At 50.8% G+C, this 18,685-nt stretch overlaps 1 long non-coding RNA gene across 1 annotated transcript; it reads right to left on the reverse strand.

Moving 5' to 3' along the window:
• Positions 1-7,514: 7,514 nt before the first annotated feature.
• On the reverse strand, positions 7,515-9,607 carry LOC138745318 (uncharacterized). The gene is made up of 3 exons (XR_011346166.1): positions 9,497-9,607; positions 8,196-8,385; positions 7,515-7,575 (listed from the first exon to the last, which is right to left on the reverse strand). It is a non-coding gene; the product is annotated as an uncharacterized lncRNA (long non-coding RNA).
• Between the last annotated feature and the right edge of the window lie 9,078 nt (positions 9,608-18,685).

The raw sequence follows: 18,685 nt of genomic DNA on the forward strand, positions 1-18,685 counted from the left end.
AGTCGAACGTTTCCAACCTGAACTAGCACTTAGCAAGGTTTATATAGTAAGTCCAAATTCCCGCAGCCAGGCGCACAGTCACATTAGACGGTCTCTGTTTAGCTTCATTGCCACCACTTTGACATCTTGTGGTTACTGCCACCCTCTGCTGTTGGAGAATATCCTCCTTGGTCTCAGCCCCTCAATGTAACTAATGTTATATATAGAGAATTTAGGTTAAAATGGCTTAAGTTAAAATGTGATGATTAATCATAAAAAGGGAAGCCAGAACGGACAGGGAGCTTACTAGCAGCCAAGGACAAAAAGTTCAGCTGGATATGTTTTTTTAAACATATCTTTCCATGGTCATAGTGAGAGACATGCAGGAGACAAAAGATTGATAAGAAGGGTGAGAAACAGAATTTAGTGTATGTAGAGTTCGCAGCGTACGTAACGAACGTGATAATTAAAAATGCAGTTGTACTTAGAATGCTTTTGCAATACTAACCAGTTAAAACAGTATTAATAAGTAGGGGAAGGGCAAACAACAAGGGTATAAAAATCAATGCACTGTATGTATCGGGGCTTAACTGGTGAGAAGCCAGTTGAGTCCAACTCTGCAGACTTGTAAATAAAGCTTGTCGTGTCATCAGTTTTAAAGAGACTCATGTGTGAGAAGTTTTATTTCTGACAAATGGGGGCTCGTCCGGGATCTACACTCCGGCCGTGAGGGGAGGCGAGAAGAGGGACATCGGAGGTGGTGCACCCCGCTGAGTTCAGCGGCTCCTAGTCCCTTGCTCGTTGCTTCGCGCGGCTTGAGCGAGTGGTATCCGGACAAGGTGACACGACAAGACGGAGAGGAGAAGGGTGACGGTTCAATCCCCGAGAAGACACCGGTAAGTGACGACTTACGATTGTGGTGTGGGGATTGGGTAACAGGTGTAACGGGATACACCTGTTAGGATAAAAAAACCTAACGTAATAGATCAGGTATAGAGCTTTTGTCATGGCGTGAGGACCCTGTCGTGGGACTCTAGGATAGACCCCAGGGAAACCTCGGCGGTAACCGAAGGAGGGAGAGCACCTCCGACGAAGTGCCGGGAAGAGAGGGGTCGACCCCAGGGAAACCTCAGCGATAACTGAAGGAGGGACAGTACCTCCGACGAGGCGTCGGACCCCTAAAATGCCCCTAATGTTTTGGGCTTCATCACTACTCCTGGCAAGGCATTCTTGACACCCACAACTCTGGATAAAAGAAAATACCCCTGATATCTCCCCTAAATCTTCCTCCCTTTGCTTTAGACAGATGTCTTCTAGTGTTTGCTACTCCCATCTGGGTTTCAGGCAAACTGAAGGGCATCTTTCACCGTGTTTCTGGTCTTCCAGCAGTTCTGGATGTTTGTCTCTGGATGCTCTGCTCCGTGGACCACCCCGCAGTATCCCATCTGGTCCTAGAGTCTCTGTGTCAGCATTTTGCTGCTGACCACTGCCTGACAGCCTTGTGGTCAAAAGTGTTTGTCTATGAAACCGTTCCCAGGAAGGTAAAGGGGAAAAGTCCTGCTGACTGGAACATTGTGCAGCACCAGGGCCAGGCCAATCCTTCGCAACACCTGAGCCAGGTAGAACCTCAGCACAGAGCAGCATTTGGTGCCCTTGCACTTTGGTTGCAAGCACAGCCACACACAATTATGGCCATGCTGGTTACACCCTTGTCCCCATTGATTGACGATGTACACGGTCCTTCTCCAGACTCTATCCATTTTGGACCCCCACATGAATAGGAAATTTGTTTTGGGAATTGACAGGGTGGTGGTGTGGGGATGGGCCAAACCTGGTCTACGTGCAGCAGGACCGAAAGTTCCTTGCACATTGCACCTGATAATCACGTTTTATCCGAATGACAGAGATGGGCATCTCTGTGGTTCTCCCTGTCTCCTGGACCTGGGGGTCTTTGTACTGCTCCCCATCTCCTTAAGTTGGTGCTTTGTTCTCCACCACCCCCACAAGAAATCCAAGACCCCTGGATGGAGGGCAGAGGCGCAGAGAGATCAGTGAGAACACGGGTAGTTTCAACAGGGTGGGGTCCATCCAGGCGCCTGATAACAGGAGGAACCAAGTGGGAAGGAGGATGCAGGGCATTCAAAAGCAGGACATTGCGAGAGAGTGGATTCCTCGAACTCTTGAGGAGAGAAGGCGCTGGTCGATCCATCGTTTTAGGTGGGGCAGGGTATAGACATGGCAGCTGACTGGAATTGTCAGCGGGTTACTGAGACCTGGGAAAGGAGGGGAAGGAGGGTGCAGTAGTGTTCTGAGAGTGCTGAGGGAGAGGCAACATGGGTGCCACCTCAAGGCAACGGTCCCCTGATTGTTTGCAGGGATGGGCTCTGTAAATAGACTCATAGTTATCCAGCACAGAGCATCTTTGTCCCCCTGCCATCAGGAAGGAGATATGGAGGAATAAAAGCAGAGCAGCCAGGGAGGGAAATAGCTTCTTCCCACAGGCCGTGCGATTGACAAGGCAACATGAGCTGGATGGGAGCTAAGAATGAAAAGGGTTAGAGGAATATGGACTGATTACAACAGCTCAGCTAGCAGGAGAGAGGGGCTGAAGGGCCTGTTTCTGTTTTGTCTATCTGGACCAGCCGTTTGAGTTCAAGCTTTAAAAAACCCAATCATTTTTAATTTTAATATTAACGGTACAGAATGAATCAAGAGACAAGATGTCTGTCCAGCAGCAAGCGTCGAAAGCACTTCCTGAAACGGAGGCTCTGAAACCACAGGGAGGTTCTGGACGGAAAGAGGCCCAGCTTCTTCTGGAAGGAGGAGAGCAGAGGCAGGGGAAATGCGGGGGAAGGGAAGGGGAGGAGAGGGGCTAGGGATGCCATCCACCGTTCACCTCCCCTTTCCTCTACCCCGTTCCCCTCCCCTTTCCACTGCCCGTTCCCCTCCCACATACCCTCCCCTTCCCTTCCCCAGTTCCCGTCCCCCGCTCGCCTCCCCCATTCCCCTCCCCCTTCCCTTCCTCCTACTCCTAACCCTAACCCCTAACAAAATCCTAAACCTAACCTTAACACTACCGATACCCGCTACCACCAATCCACGTCCCCTAACTCTACCCCCACCCTGTCTACTAACCCTAACTTTATCCCTACGCCTATGCCACCCCCTAACCCCAACCCTAATGCTACCCACCATACCCTAATCCCAAACCTCACTCCTCCTCTACCCCCCTGCTCCTACCCCCTTCCCCTATACCTAACACAAGCCCACTTCCCCGAACTATAAACCTAACAATAAACCAAGATATAGCCCTACCCGAACACTAACCCTAATGCTACCTCTACAATGCTCCTAACCCTAACCCTAACTCTACCCAACTTCGCCAACCCTAAACTAAACCCTAACCCTATCCCTTACAACCTACCCCTTCCCCTAACCCTACCTCCTACCCCTTCCCCATACCCACACCCCCTACAACTACCCCCTTCCTCTAACCCTACCTCCTACCCCTTCCCCATACCCACACCACTTACAACTATCCCCTACCCTATCCCTTACAACCTACCCCCTTCCCCTAAGCCTACCTCCTACACCTTCCCCATACCCGCACCCCCTTCCACTACCCCTACCCTATCCCTTACAACCTACCCACTTCCCCTAACCCTACCTCCTACCCCTTTCCCTTACCCGCACCCCCTACCACTACCCCCTACCCTACCCCTTACCACAATCCCTACCCTTACCCCCTTCCACTACCCCCTTTCTCCTACCCCCTTCCCCTCCCCCTCCTTCCCCTAGGTTAGGGGTAGGAAGGGGAAAGGGAAGGGGGAGGGGAAGGGGAGGAGGAGAAGGGGAGGGGAAGGGGGAGGGTTAGGGGAGGGGAAGGGGGAGGGGAAGGGGGAGGGGAAGGGGAGGGGGTAAGGGGAAGGGAAGGGGAGAGGGGAAGGTGAAGGTGAAGGGTGGAGGGCTGGGGTTAGGGCATAGGTGTGAGGGCAGGGGAAGGGTAAGGTGAGCGGGAGGGGGTTGGGATGGAGGAGGGTTAGAGGAGAAGTGGGTGAAGGGACATGGAAAAGGCAGGGAATGGGGTTGGCAGGGCCAGAGGGAGAAGGAGGGGAGGGATTCAGGCCATCATGATGTTGTCTGCCCTCTGTTCAGCTGGGATGCGAGGTTCTTCTGGACTCGTGTCTTGTCTCTGAGATCGCTCCTTCTCCTGGGAAGAGAAATATAAGTGATAGAGATACTGTCTCTGAGGCCTGATCACAATGACTTTGGAGAGTCCCAATTCTTCCCCCATCATCCCCCCTACCCCTGAACACTGGAGCCTTTCCCCTTCCTCTGCTTTACCTGAGGAAGTGTGTTTTGGCGAAAACCACGATCTCTCTCTGCAGAGCTCAGAGCAACGTATGTCCATCAGGCAACACCTGGGTTCTCCACGATATGGCAGCAAGATGTTAGACAATCATGGATGGATCAGTCGAGACCGTTCAGCTGATCCATCTGAACCTACCCCACAACAATGTTACCCTCCCCTCCCTCACACCAGTACCCTCCTTTTTTGGACCAGCCTCTGCTACTAACCCGGCAATGCATTCCAGCCACCCACTACATTCTGTGCGAATAAAATGTACCCCTCACGTCTTGCCTAAATTTCCCTCAGCTCACCTTATTTAGACGTCCTCTGGTATTCTCGCCCCAGGAATGCACACAATATTCCAAGTGTGGTCTGACGAGAATTTTATACATCTGCAACGATACCTCTTGGTTTTTGAACTCAATCCCCTGACTCCTGAAGGCCAGCACACAATGCACCATCTTAAACTCCCTCTCAATTTGCACAGCAACCTTGAGTGATTTATGGAGCAGGATCTAAATATTTCTCTGTCCTGCACACTGTTCATAATCCTGCCATTAACCAAGTGCTCTGCCCACACATTCTTGTAATCCGCATTCAATAAAGATATTGGTCTATATGAAGCTACTTTTAATGGGTTTCAAACCTTCTTTGAAATAACTGTTATTCGTGCCCTTGAAAATGACTCTGGAAATAAACCTGGACCAGTTGCTTATTTAAGTACATCTGATTTACTGGTTTGAACTCCATCTGTCACTTCTCTGCAAACTGGATGACCTATGACAACCTTCTACACTGTCTACAACATCTCTACCTCTGTGTGATCCCCTGACGTACCCACCCTTCCACTCCCATCATCATTCATAAAAATCACAAAGAGCAGGGGTCCCAGAGCAGATCCCTTTGGAGCGCCACTAGTCATTGTTCCATCTACTACTGCCCTCTGTTTTCTGCAGACAAGCCAATTCTGAATCCACACAGCCAAGGCTCCATGGATCCCATGCCTCCGGACATTCTGAATGAGGCCACCGTGGGGACCTTGTCAAGCACCTTACTAAAATCCTCGTGCAGCACATACAGACCTTGACCTTCTTCTATTTCCTTTGACACCTCCTCGAAATACTCAATTTGACTCGTGAAGCAGGACCTGCTCCTCACAAAACTATCCATGAGTTTGCCCAGCATGTTTGGGAATTGCCCTCGGCCCCAGCATCTGCAGACTTCCTGGCCAGTCCCTCCCTTACCCCTTCCCAGAGCTTCCGCATCCATTAGAACATCAAGCATTGCTGCCCAGTACAGGCCCTTTGGCCCATAAAGGCTGAACTGACCTTTGTAAATGTTCTCCACAACCTTTACCTGTACCACACCCATAGGAACATAGGAAGTGGGAACAGGAGTAGGACAAAAATGGCCTATCGAGCCTGCTTCGCCATTCAATACGATCATGGCTGATCTAATTTATGACCTAACTCGACCTACCCTGCCTTCTCGCCATATCCCCAAATTCCTCTATCATGTAAAACTTCTGTTCCCTTACATCCACATGCTCGTCTCAGAGACTTTTATATGTACCTATTCTACCAACCACTACCACTTTCTCCGATGACGCATTCAAAGTTCTCACAACTCTCTGCATAAAAAAAATCTCCCCTCACCTGAAGCGGATGCTCTCTGAGATTTGCACCTGACACTTTAGGAAAGGTTTCTGGCTGTTCATTCCATCTAAGCCCCCCACAATCTTATTTAGAATAAGTTATTAAGCTGTGGAAGGGGCAAGTTGGGAGAGGGAGGAGGAGAGAGAGCTGGTGAGGGAGGGATGAGAGCTGGTGGGGAGGGGACAAGGCCGTGTTGGGGAGAGGGATCAGGACCGCATTGAGGTGGTGAACGGGAAGACACGGTTGGATCTACCTGCCGAAATAAAGGAGCAATAAGAAGACCATCTTGGGATCTACCAGCATCTTTTGGGGCTTGATGTCTCAATGGAAAACCCCCTGAGGATGGAAGTAGGCCATGCTCTGCTACAGCTGGTACATGAACATCTGGCAACACAACGATATAACATGACCCACTCTGCCTCCACACTGGCCGGGTCTGGATCCTGAGGGTAAGGGGAGGTGGGTGAAGGGCCCCTCCCTGCCAATCAACATCCATCCTCATCATCCTCTCCACCCCTCTCCCCTCACTACCCTTTCTCTCCTCACCAATACCCATTGAGACCCTCATGCACCCTTCATCGATATCCAGTCCCCAGCGAGACTCAGCCAGTAAACTCCTTCATATCCTCCAACCCCACCATCCAAGCTTGCCCCAGTGGACAACTTGACCACCCAGACCCACAACCACCTTGATGTAGATCATGGGAATGGGCTGCTTGGCCTTGTTGAAGTGCTGGGCCATGCAGTGAACTGTCTCGGGAACATAGTCCAGACGCAGATTCAAATAAACCTCCTCTTTCTCTTGGACACAATACAAACATGTCAGCTGGATTTACCCTCCAACACCCAGTGCCTCTCCCAACTGGAGTGCCAGCGCCTCCTGCTCTCTGTAGGCCTGATGCCCCCACTGCTCAACACAACATGGCATGAATCCAAGGGCTCAGCGAGCAGAGCGTCAACAGGCCGTAGTGGACCCGTCCACTGCCCCATCATTCGGCTTCTGGTGAGACTGCACAAAATGTGCAGCTCTGACCGCCCTCCCTCGTGAGGCAAGGATTCACCGGGAGAGAAAACCATTGACGTTTTGAGATGAGAAATGTTTGCAGCCGGGTGTTGGCTGGGGTCGAACATGTGGAGGCTGAGTTGTTGGGACGATTCAGAGCAGGCGTTGATTTGGAAGCGCACCAAAAGGTTCTGGGGAAGTGAGTTATGGGGGAAAATACATTCGTGAAATGAATTGGGGAAACAGACTGGAGGGGCTGAGTGGCCGAATTTGGCGACCTTGTCTTGTGGTCTTGGCTGCTGCTGTCTGGAGTTGAAATGGCAAGAGGTCATGAGTTAATGGGTGAGGAGCAGGGCAGCCAGCGTCAAGGAGTCGGCACTGGTCAGAGGGGCAGGATGGAGGCAACAGAGAGGCTGCAGCGAGACAGATCGATTGAAGGAATGGGGAAGGAAGCAGCAAATAATATGCATCAGAGTGGGGGTGGGGTGGGTGCAGGTGGATCTTACCTTGACTACAGAGGAGTAGAAGTTGAGAAGAGGGACGATGATGGTGTGATTCAACTTTCGCACGATCTGCAGTTTGCGGTTCTATGGCGAGAGAGGAACATCAGCAAGGCTGGGCGATGGGTCGGGGCCCTGAGGGGCGACTTGTCCAAGTTGAGGGGGGAGGCGGTGAGGAGATTCGTCAAGAGGTCAGAGGTGGGGAACTCCTAGGGAGGCCGAAGTGGGGGACTTTTCGAGAGTCAGTGGGAGGGACTTTTCGTGTCGCTGGAGTGGGGACTCGTCAGGGGGTTCAATGAAGTATCATTTCAGTTTTTATGATTGTTTTCCCAGCTTCTACTGAACAATTAATTTGCAGAAAATCTCTGATGTGTGTGTGTGTGTGTGTGTGTGTGTGTGTGTGTGTGTGTGTGTGTGTGTGTGTGTGTTTATGTGTGTGTGTGGGGGGTGGGGGGTTGTGTGTGGGGAGGGGGGGTGCTGTTGTGGGTTTGTGTGACTTTCTCTGTTTCCAAACCCCATGGCTGCTTTCGTCTCTGTCAGATGCTCCTCTTTCCACCCACCCTTCAAAAATGTGTTTGGGGTGTTTGTCAATTGGGTGTAATTGTGTGAAACGGGCTCATGTGTCGCAAGGGCCTGTGAACGTGCTGTAGGCCCTAAAGTTAAATATCAGGGTGTTCCATTTCCACACAACTGCTCCTCCCCCTCACCTTGAATCTCTTGTCTTGCAAGATCTTCTTGATGGCAATCAGCTCTCCGGAGTCCACCAGCCTTGCCTGGTACACCACACCGAAAGATCCATTGTCGATGATTTTATCATCTGTGCAGGACACCACCTTGGGGACGTTGGGTACATGACCCGGTGTGGCCACCTCTGTTGTGACCTTATTGCCATGTCCTCTGGGGCAGAAGCAGCAGCATTTACACACCCAGAGGGTACACAACAGGTCATTTATCCCAACCCAGCCTTGCTGTCCAAGTTAGTCTCCACCCCTCCCTCTAACTCCCTTCCAAGGGTCACCTAAATGTCAGAATTGATCCTCTGGTGGTTCGTTCCAGCCTCTCAGTAGAAATATTGCCACCCCAGGTCCCTCTTTGATCACTCTCCTCAGACTGAGGCCAGTTCCGCAGCCGATCATTCTGTCTACAACCCTCCCTCCATGAGAGGATCGGGTCATCCTTGACCTTCAGCACGTCCCGGGGAGATGAACCACTCTGAACCCTACCACAGGTTTAGCAGAAGCCCTCCACATTCCCAGAAGCTTAGCAACACCGTGATCTTCCATGATGCAAGCGAGACCTCGTCGCCTGAGGGAGCAGGTGGTGCGGAGAGAGCCCCACTCTTCACCGCTCAACTCTGCTGGGTCCACCGCAGCAGAAACACTTTCTAGCACCTTGATCCAGGTCCACTGGGGAAAGAATCCTATCCCAGTTGGGGGGTTGTGGGGTTGAAGGGATCTTGTAACCACGGGGGTGGGGGTGCGGGTGGAGGAGCGGTCCTGTCTCTCAGTGGACAGATCCCATTCCAGGTGGAGAGGGAGCTCTGTCCCATTTCTGATGAAAGGTCTGCCTTCCATCCCCCTCGCAACTTCTCTTCTCCCTCAGACACCTCACACTCTCCCCTGCCCCGATTCCTCTACCACACTCTCATCCCCCACCCAACAACACCCCCATGGTTTCCCCAGTGCTTTCCGTCCCCTCGCACCCCATGCCCCAAGCTCAACCCTATGTCCCCTACCTCTGATCCAATCTCCCTTGACATTAGCCTGTGGTGCAACCCCGTTCCTTCATTCTCCCCTCCAATCCTACAGACCCCATCCCTGTATCCCCTCACATGCCATTGTTCTCCCCTCCCCAGTCCCCTCCAGCTGCCTCATAAAGTGCCCTGCACTCAGGATGGGGAGAGGGGATTAAATGCAGCCTCCATTCTCTCCGCCCACACTGGGTGAAGGATGGTGCCAGAGGAGGCTCTGTCCCTGTAGGGGAGCCTGTAACAGGCTCTTTATCTCACCCATGGGCGCAGGGTGCTTCCAAACTCAACCCTGTTGATCAGAGGGTCCCTGGGATGAGACAGCATCCTACTCCGACACGCGGGCTAGAATCCCCTTCCAGGAGAGGCATCTTTCTCGTGTTGCTGTGCCATGGCATGACTCAGCTATGGCTGCCCCATGCAGTGACATCATCACCCCCTCTGTGTCATCATCTCCCCCCTCTGTAACACCTCCCCTCTCTGTCACACCACTAGTGTAATGGGCAGGGACATCCAACCATTTAAATCCTCCTCAATTTCCCCAAGCAAGGGGAGAATAATTCAGCTGGTCTAAATTACTCGTTGTTATCTATTCTAACTCCTAGATATTTGATGCCATTTTGCCGCCACATTTGTTGACTATTTTCTTGACATTGGCTCTAATCCCTTTTCCTAAGTGACATGATTTTGCACATATCCCAAAAGAACTTATACCCAGAGATCTCCCCATAGTCCTCCAAGGTGGAGCACAACTTGGGCAATGAGTGTGTCGGGTCTGTCAGATATATCGGAACAACTTCTGCAAATAAATTGATTTCATGCTCTTCCTGGCCTGTTCTGAAACCTTTAATGCCTGAATCCTGGCAAATGGCCTCGGCTAATCGCTCCATGGCCAGTACAAACTCACTCACTGGGGGTGTGGGGGGTGGGGGAGTCAGACCTTCATTGGCATGCCTGTTGGCTAACTCTGTCCCTCTCATCTCGACATCAGTGGCTCAGGTTGGGGGAGTCTGTACTGCCTCCTGCAGTGCACAGCAGCACTGCTGGACCAGCTTTATCTCCTTATTTTCCTGGGCCCTCTCCATATCTTTCCTTTCTATGATCTCACATTGGTTTCTAAGGATAAACACTGGCAGCCAAAAGGCACCCTCTGATTCCCCTTAGATTTTGGGAACCCCAACTTCTTGAAGTGGGACAACACGTGGTGACCTATTTTCTCAAGATGTGGATCCAGGAGCTTGGACCAGTCTACCAGTTTGCGGTGGTCCGCCAGCATGCTAGCCAAGCTTCCTAACCCTGCACTCTCGTCAGTCCACCCACAGATCTTGTTCTCCCTGCCTGCACTCGATTTTCTGCACTGATTCGAAAGCATCTCCACTGCAGCTGTGTTCAGTCGGAACTCGAAGGACCCTGCTCACTGCACCAATTATTATGTGTGTGAAACTGAATCGAGGGTTCCCAAGGGTGGCGAATTTGAACACAGTTGTCTTTTATTGACACGTAGTGAAGTCGCACGAGGAATAAAAGATACACACAGACACAAACTCGCCGGATTAATCGATACACTTGCAACCAGTCGTGGATAGAAGACTTGACAATCAACTTGTCACATACAATACCTTGAACAGGTCATTCATTCACTCATTGATCTTGGATGCCTGTGGGTGGTAGGGGATATGCAGGTGGCCCCAAATACTTGGCATCACCACCCATTGCTGGTCGGACGTTATCCGATAGGGTATTCCACATATGGAGCACGCTTAAATGGTGCTTGGTCGGCCCGCTGGCAGGACATCCGAGTATGTGCTGACCATCGTGAGAACATATCACTTTTTATTTTGGCAGGGGAGAGGCCTGATATGGTCAATTTATCAGACTTGGCCGGCTCCCGAACCCCAGCAAATGTGGCCCTTGGGTTTAATTGCTGACAAATAGGGCATTTGGCCATCACAGTTCTTGCAACATCATGAGACCCCCAGATCCTCTGTCCATCATAGTGCCCCCATATGCCCACATTTATGATGCACCAATGCTGCCAAGGCTCCGGGGTCTCTCTGCTTGGGGAAAAAAGTGGCAGAGCATATTTGAGCAGCTCAGTCCACAGTGGCATTGCGTCAGCTTCAGCGGTTTTCCTGGAGGTGTGTCCATCCACGTGGTGGACCCTGACTATTCTTTTGTTGTTCCACCTCTCAGAAGATCTGCCAGTGCTGTTGTCCTCAGAGCAGGCAGCCATGGATCTGCCTCCCTGTTTCCTGACGCCGACCCATCCACACTGACCTGCTGTTTGGCACAGCCCAGAAATCCTGTTGCACTGATCGGAAAAGAGGCTCCTGGGCCCGCCTGGTTGTCCCTTTTCGGATCAGTGCCACAGCTGCTAGCTTGGACAGTTGGCTCTCCCCTCCACCTCACCCTCTTATGTCAGTACTTTATCTGTGGTGGGCTGGAGCGCTCCCACTTTACACCGTTGTTTTTCGCACCTCCACCAGCCGGAGCCGTCAGTAAACCAAGCTTTTTCCTGCTGTCCAGCATCGAGGATGTTGAACGGTTTGCCCCAGGCCATGGTGCCAAGCTCTTCTCGGGGTCATTCAAGTGGGAGGCTGTCACTTTCGGACAGGACATGATCTGTTCTTGCAAGTGGCTCAGCCCTTCGGGCCCGGCCGCTGTGCGGTCTGCCATGTACCACTTCTTCGGTCCGCTGTGAGTGGCATCCGCAGATTTAACCCATCACATGTTGGGGAGGTGTGGCTGGAGTGTGACTGTCTCTGCTGCCATCTGGTTCTCTGTGGTGAGCAGGCGAGCATCTGACACTCAGATGGGGAGTCGCGAGAGGCAGCTTCCAGGAGGGAATTGAACCAGAAGCTGTGTGGGACTCGGCGACCTTGCCTCTTTTGCTCGAGGCTCCACTAGGCCATTGTCTTCATTGCAGAGACAAGTCATTCAAAGGGTCTTCCAGTTTTGAGGGGTTGGGGGGTGCTTATGGTCAGTGGCAGTGGTGTTGAACAGCGTGTTTTGCCATTTAAGAAGCCATTTGTTGTTCAGGTCATCAATGAAGCTGAGAGTTTTTTTTTCTGGGCAACATTGTACAGTAGATGGAGGGGCAGGGTGAGATGGGGAATATGTTGGCACCAGTAACCCAAAAGACCCACAAAACTTTGTGCCTCAACTTGTTGGTGGGCACTGCAATGAGGATTTTGCTTTGAGCAACCATTGATATTTCTCTGCTGCCTGGATTCTCAGGAAAAGGACTGTTGGACTAGGACCCTGGACCTTTTCCAGGTGGTGCCTCCCTGGTGCCAGTGTCTGGGGTGTTGCTGCTGGTGTACAAGACATCCTAAAGTGGGCCAGAGGTTGTGGTACATGGAGATACCAATGACATAGGGAGGAAGAGGGAAGTTCCTGAAAAGTGGGTCCAGGGCGTTTGGTGAGAGCTGAAAAGAAATAGCATGAAAGGAGTCATGTTGGGATGACTGTCTGGGCCATGCAACAGGGAGAGCAGGAACAGAATGAGGTGGAGGATGAAGGCGTGGCCTGAAGGTGCGGGTTAAGAGCTCCATGAGGGCATCCTATTTGCCTTTCTTGGGAGGCTGATGTCAGAAGTCGATGAGCCTTGCTGCCATGTCCTGATGAGCAAGAACATCGTGGAGGAGTAATGGATGTCATCAGCGGTGATCTCTTGGAGGTGGAACTGGTCCTTGGCCTGTTTGAACCCCACGTGTAGCTGCGACATCCAGAACATTGACAGCTTCAACCAAACCATCTGAAGAGCCGCCTGGACCGTGATCTTCATGTCCAACTGAAGGGCTGGGTCCTGCTGAGGTCACCACTGTAGCAGTCACTTCTGTTGAGGAGAGAAGTGGGAGAGGGTAGGATATTGGGGATGGGGGTGGGGGGTGGTTTCTTTATTCTTTCTTTTATAGATGCCACACATTAGATGAGCATTATTATTAATTGTGTGAATTTGTTGTGGTTTTAAGTTCATAAATATTTTTTTAAAATGATCGGCAGGACCACGAGTGGCAGATAGAATCATGGGTACTCTCTTCCTCCAACCCACCCACCCCAAATATCAATGGGATAAACCGGGTTCATTGTCAACGTCGTCGAGGATCCCTTCCACCTGCCCACAGCATTTGGCAGCTCTTCTCATCAGGAAAGAGGTCGAGGAATATCGGAGCCAGTAGCACCAGGCCCAGAAACAGATTCTTCCTGCGAGCAGTGAGAATGGAGAATGATGGATGACCGGCTCAGTCAAAGACTCCATGACTCTGCTATTGATTCAAGAGAATTTATTTCTTTTTTGGGAGGGACTGCACGTGTATCATTTGTCTCTCTGTGCTTAGGTCCGGTTGTGTGTTTGCAGAGGTTTCCACCATGAACACAGTTTCCTCAGGTTAAATTTGAACGGGTACAGAGGAGCTTTCCTGGATTGGAGAATGTATCTCATGAAACAAAGGTGACTGAGTTCGGGCTTTTCTCTTTTTCACCCCAAAATTAACTTTATTCTAAAATTATTGACCAAGAGGACAACTGTTCCATGTCTTTTCTCATCCTCGTGTTGCATGCCTATATTCCCTTCACTGCTCATGTTCTCTGTTTAACATCATCCCACCACTTTGACACCTTGTGGTTACTCACTGCACTCTGTGGTTGAAGGGGTTCCCCTTAGTCTCCGCCCCTCAAGACACGGGGGATGCGCCAAGCCTCAGTGCATCTCTCAGCAACCTGGAATAGGCCGGTGGGCAGCGTTCCCTCACCCACATCTCCATGTGCTAAAAGACCAGCAGGTTAACGTCGAACAGTTATGCCCTTCAGACCTCAATGTTGCGCTGACCTATCAATTCCAAGCAAAATAAAAACTAGACCCTTCCTCCTTCATAACCCCCAATTCTTGCAATGGAGGGAGTGCAGAGGGGATTCACCAGGCTGATACCTGGAATGGCAGGAATGACTTATGACGAAAGATTGCGCAAATTGGGATTGTACTTGCTGGAGTTTAGAAGATTGAGAGGGGATCTCATAGAGACATGTAAAATTCTGGCAGTACTGGACAGAATGGATGCAGATGGGATGTTTCCAAGGATGGGAAAATGCAGAACCCGGGGCCATGGTTTGAGGATAATAGGCAAACCATTTAGGACCGAGATGAGGAGGAATTTCTTTACCCAGAGAGTGGTGAATCTGTAGAATTCATTGCCACAGAGGGCAGTAGAGGCAGGTTCATTAAATATGTTTAAGAGGGAATTAGATATATTTCTTCAGTATAAGGGTATTAAAGGTTACGGAGAGAAGGCGGGGACGGGATACTGAACTTTAAGATCAACCATGATCTCGTTGAATGGCGGAGCAGGCTCGAAGGTTCAAATGACCTACTCCTGCTCCTATCTTCTATGTTTCCTTCATTCATGTGTCCAAGAAGCCCTTAAATGCTGCTAATATTTCAACCTTCATCACCACTCCTGGCAAGGCATTCCTGGCACCCACAACTCTGTGTAAAAACAAGTACCCCTTATATTGCCCCTAAACCTTCCTCCCTTTGCTTTGGGCTTCTAGTGTTTGCTTCTCTTATCTGGGTTTCAGGCAGACCAAAGGGAATCTTTCACCGAGTTTCTGGTCTTCCAGCAGTTCTGGATGTCTGTCTCTGGATGCTCTGCTCAGGGGACCACCCCGCAGTATCTCATCAAGTCCTAGTCTCTGTGTCAGCAGGAATTCCATGCTGACTACCGCCTGATGGCCCTGTAGTCAATAGTGTTTGTCTATGCAACCATTCCCATGAAGGTGATGGGGCAAAGTCCTGCTGACTAGAACATTGTGTGGCATCAGGGCCAGACCAATCTTTCGCAACACCTGAGCCAGGTAGAACCTCAGCACATAGCGGCTTTTGGTGCCCTTGCACTTTGTTTCCAAGCACAGCCATACACAATAGCCATGCTAGTTAGGGTTATTCCCCCATTGATTGACGACGTACATGGTCCTCCAGACTCTATCCATTTTGGACCCCCACATGAATAGGAAATGTGTTTTGGGAATTGACAGGGTGGAGGTGTGGGGATGGGCCACACCTACCTCACGTGCAGCAGTACCAAGAGCTCCTTGCACCTGATGACCGGGTTCTACCGGATTGACAGAGTTGGGCATCTCTGTGGTTCTCCCTGTCTCCTGGAACTGGGGGTCTCCTTACAGCTCCCCATCTCCTTGAGTTGGTACTTTGTTCTCCACCATCACCACAAGACAACCAAGACCCCTGGATGGAGGGCAGAGGCACAGAGAGATCAGTGAGAATATGGGTAGCTTCAACAGGGTGGGGTCCATCCTGATGCCTGATAACAGGAGGAAACCAATGGGGAAGGAGGATGCAGGGCATTCGATAGCAGGTGGGGCAGGGTGTAGACATGGCAGCTGACTGGAATTGTCAGGGGGATACTGAGACCTGGGAGAGGAGGGGAAGGAGGGTGCAATTGTGTTCTGACGAGAGAGTGCTGAGGGAGAGGCAACATGGGTGGAACCTCAAGGCAAGGAACCCCTGAATTTTTTGCAGGGATGGGCTCTGTAAATAGACTCCCAGATATCCAGCAAAGAGCATCTTTGTCCCCCTGCCAAAAGGAAGGAGATATGGAGGAATAAAAGCAGAGAAGCCAGGGAGGGAAATAGCTTCTTCCCACAGGCCGTGAGATTGACATGGCAACATGAGGTTGATGGGAACTAAGAATGAAAAGGTGGACAAGAATATGGACTGATTACAACAGCACAGCCAGCAGGAGAGTGGGGCCGAAGGGCCTGTTTCTGTGTTGTCATTCTGGACCAGACTTTTGAGTTCAAGCTTTAAAAGACCAAATCATTTTTAAATTTAATATCAATGGTATAGAATGAATCAAGAGACAAGATGTCTGTCCAGCAGCAAGCGTCGAAGGCACTTCCTGAAACGGAGGCTCTGAAACTACAGTGAGGTTCTGGCCGGAATGAGGTCCAGCTTCCTCTGGAAGGAGGAGAGGAGGCAGGGATAATGTGGGGGAAGCGGTGCCTTCCTACATTCACCTCCCATTTCCTCTCCACCGTAACCCTCCTCATTTCCCTGCCCATTCCCCTCCCTCATCACCTCCCCATTTCCTGTGCCCCGCTCGCCGCCCACGCTCCCCTCCCCAACCTAACCCTAACCCCTAACAAACCCTAACCTTAACATTAACACTACCGATACCCTTAAACACTACACCACGTCCCCAACCCTAACTCTTATTTCCACCCACTCCTCTAACCCTATCCCTACGCTGTCCCCGAAACCCAACCCTAATCTTACCCACCTTCCCCTAACCCCAACTCACACCCCACCTCTACCTCCTACTCCTACCCCCTTCCCCTAAACTTAACACAAGCCCACTTCCCCGAACTCTAAACCTAACCCTAAACCTCGACCTAACCCGAGCCCACATCTCCTAACCCTAAACCTAACTGTACCTCTACCCGTCCCTGACCCTTATCTTAATTCTACCCACCTTCCCCAACCCTAAGCTAAACCCTACTCCTATCCTCTACACCTACCCCCTTCCCCTAACCCTACCCCAAACCCGCACCCCCTACCACTACCCCATTACCTACCCCTACCCTCTCACTACCCCACTTTCTCCTACCCCCTTCCCCTATCCCTCCTTCCCCTGTTAGGGGTAGGAATGGAAGGGGAGGGGAAGGGTAGGAGGCGAAGGGGAGGGGGAAAGGAGAGAGGAAGGGGAGGTGAAGGGAGGAGGGCTAATTTTAGGGCATAGGTGTGAGGGTAGGTGAAGGGGAAGGTGAGTGGGGGGGGGTTGGAATGGAGGAGAGGTAGGAGACAAATGGGAGGGGAAGTGGGTGAAGGGATATGGAAGAGGTGGTGAATGGAGTTGGCAGGGCCAGAGGGAGAAGGGGAGGGGTTCAGGCCATCATGATGTTGTCCATCCTCTGTTCAGCTGGGATGCAACGTTCTTCTGGACTCGTGTCTTGTCTCTGAGATCGCTCCTTCTCCTGGGAAGAGAAATATGAGTGATAGAGATGCCGTCTCCGAGGCCTGATCATGATGAGTTTGGAGGGCTCCAACTCCTCCCCCATCACCCCCCTCCCTACCCCTGCACACTAGGGCCTTTCCCTTCCTCTGCTTTACCTGAGGAAGTGTGTTATGGAGAAAACCACAATCTATATCTGCAGAGCTCAGAGTACCGTGTCTCCATCAGGCAACACCCTGGTTCACCACGACATGGCAGCAAGATGCTGGACAAATCATGGATGGATCAGTCGAGTCCCTTCAGCTGACCCATCTGAACCTACCCCACAACAATATTACTCTTCCCTCCCTCTCACCAGTACCTTCTGTTTTTCTTTTATTCCTGTCCCTATATTAAAATCTTTTTCATGCCTTTTTTGGATGAGCCTCCAGTACTACCCCTGGCAATGTATTCCAGCCACCCACTACATTCTGTGTGAATAAAATATCCCCCTCACATCTTGTCTAAAGTTCCCTCATCTCACCTTATTTAGACGTCCACTGGTATTCTGGTCCCAGGAATGCACACAATATTCCAAGTCTGGTCTGACTAGAATTTTATATATCTGCAACGTTACCTCTCGGTTCTTGAACTCAATTCCCTGACTCCTGAAGGCCAGCACACAATACACCATCTTAAACTCCCTCTCAATTTGCACAGCAACCTTGAGCGATTTATGGCGCAGGATCTAAATATATCTCAGTCCTACACACTGTTCATAATCCTGCCATTAACCATGTGCTCTGCCCTCACATTCTTGGAATCCACATTCAATAAAGATATTGGTCTATATGAAGCTAATTTTAATGGGTCTCAAACCTTCTTTGGAATAACTTTTATTTGTGCCCTTAAAAATGACTCTGGAAATTAACCTGTACCAATTGCTTGTTTAAGTACATCTGTATTTACAGGATTCAACTCCATCTGTCACTTCTCTGCAAACTGGATGACCTATGATAACCTTCTACACTGTCTACAACATCTCTACCTCTGTGTCATCCCCTGACGTACCCACCCTTCCATTCCCATCATCATTCATAAAAATCACAAAGACCAGGGGTCCCAGAGCAGATCCATTTGGAGAGCCACTAGTCATTGTTCCATCTACTAATACCCTCTGTTTACTGCAGACAAGCCAATTCTGAATCCACACAGAACAGGGTTCCATGGATCCCATGTCTCCCGACATTCTGAATGAGGCCACCGTGACGACCTTGTCAAGCACCTTACTAAAATCCACGTGCAGCACATACAGACCTTGACCTTCATCTATTTCCTTTGACACCTTCTCGAAATACTCAATTTGACTCGTGATGCAGGACCTGCTCCTCACAAAACTATCCATGAGTTTCCCCAGCATGTTTGTGCATTGCCCTCGGACCCAGCATCTGCAGACTTCCTGGCCAGTCCCTCCCTTACCCCTTCCCAGAGCTTCCGCATCCAT

This window comes from Narcine bancroftii, chromosome 11 (genome assembly GCF_036971445.1).
Source record: "Narcine bancroftii isolate sNarBan1 chromosome 11, sNarBan1.hap1, whole genome shotgun sequence".
Lineage (NCBI taxonomy): Eukaryota > Metazoa > Chordata > Chondrichthyes > Torpediniformes > Narcinidae > Narcine > Narcine bancroftii.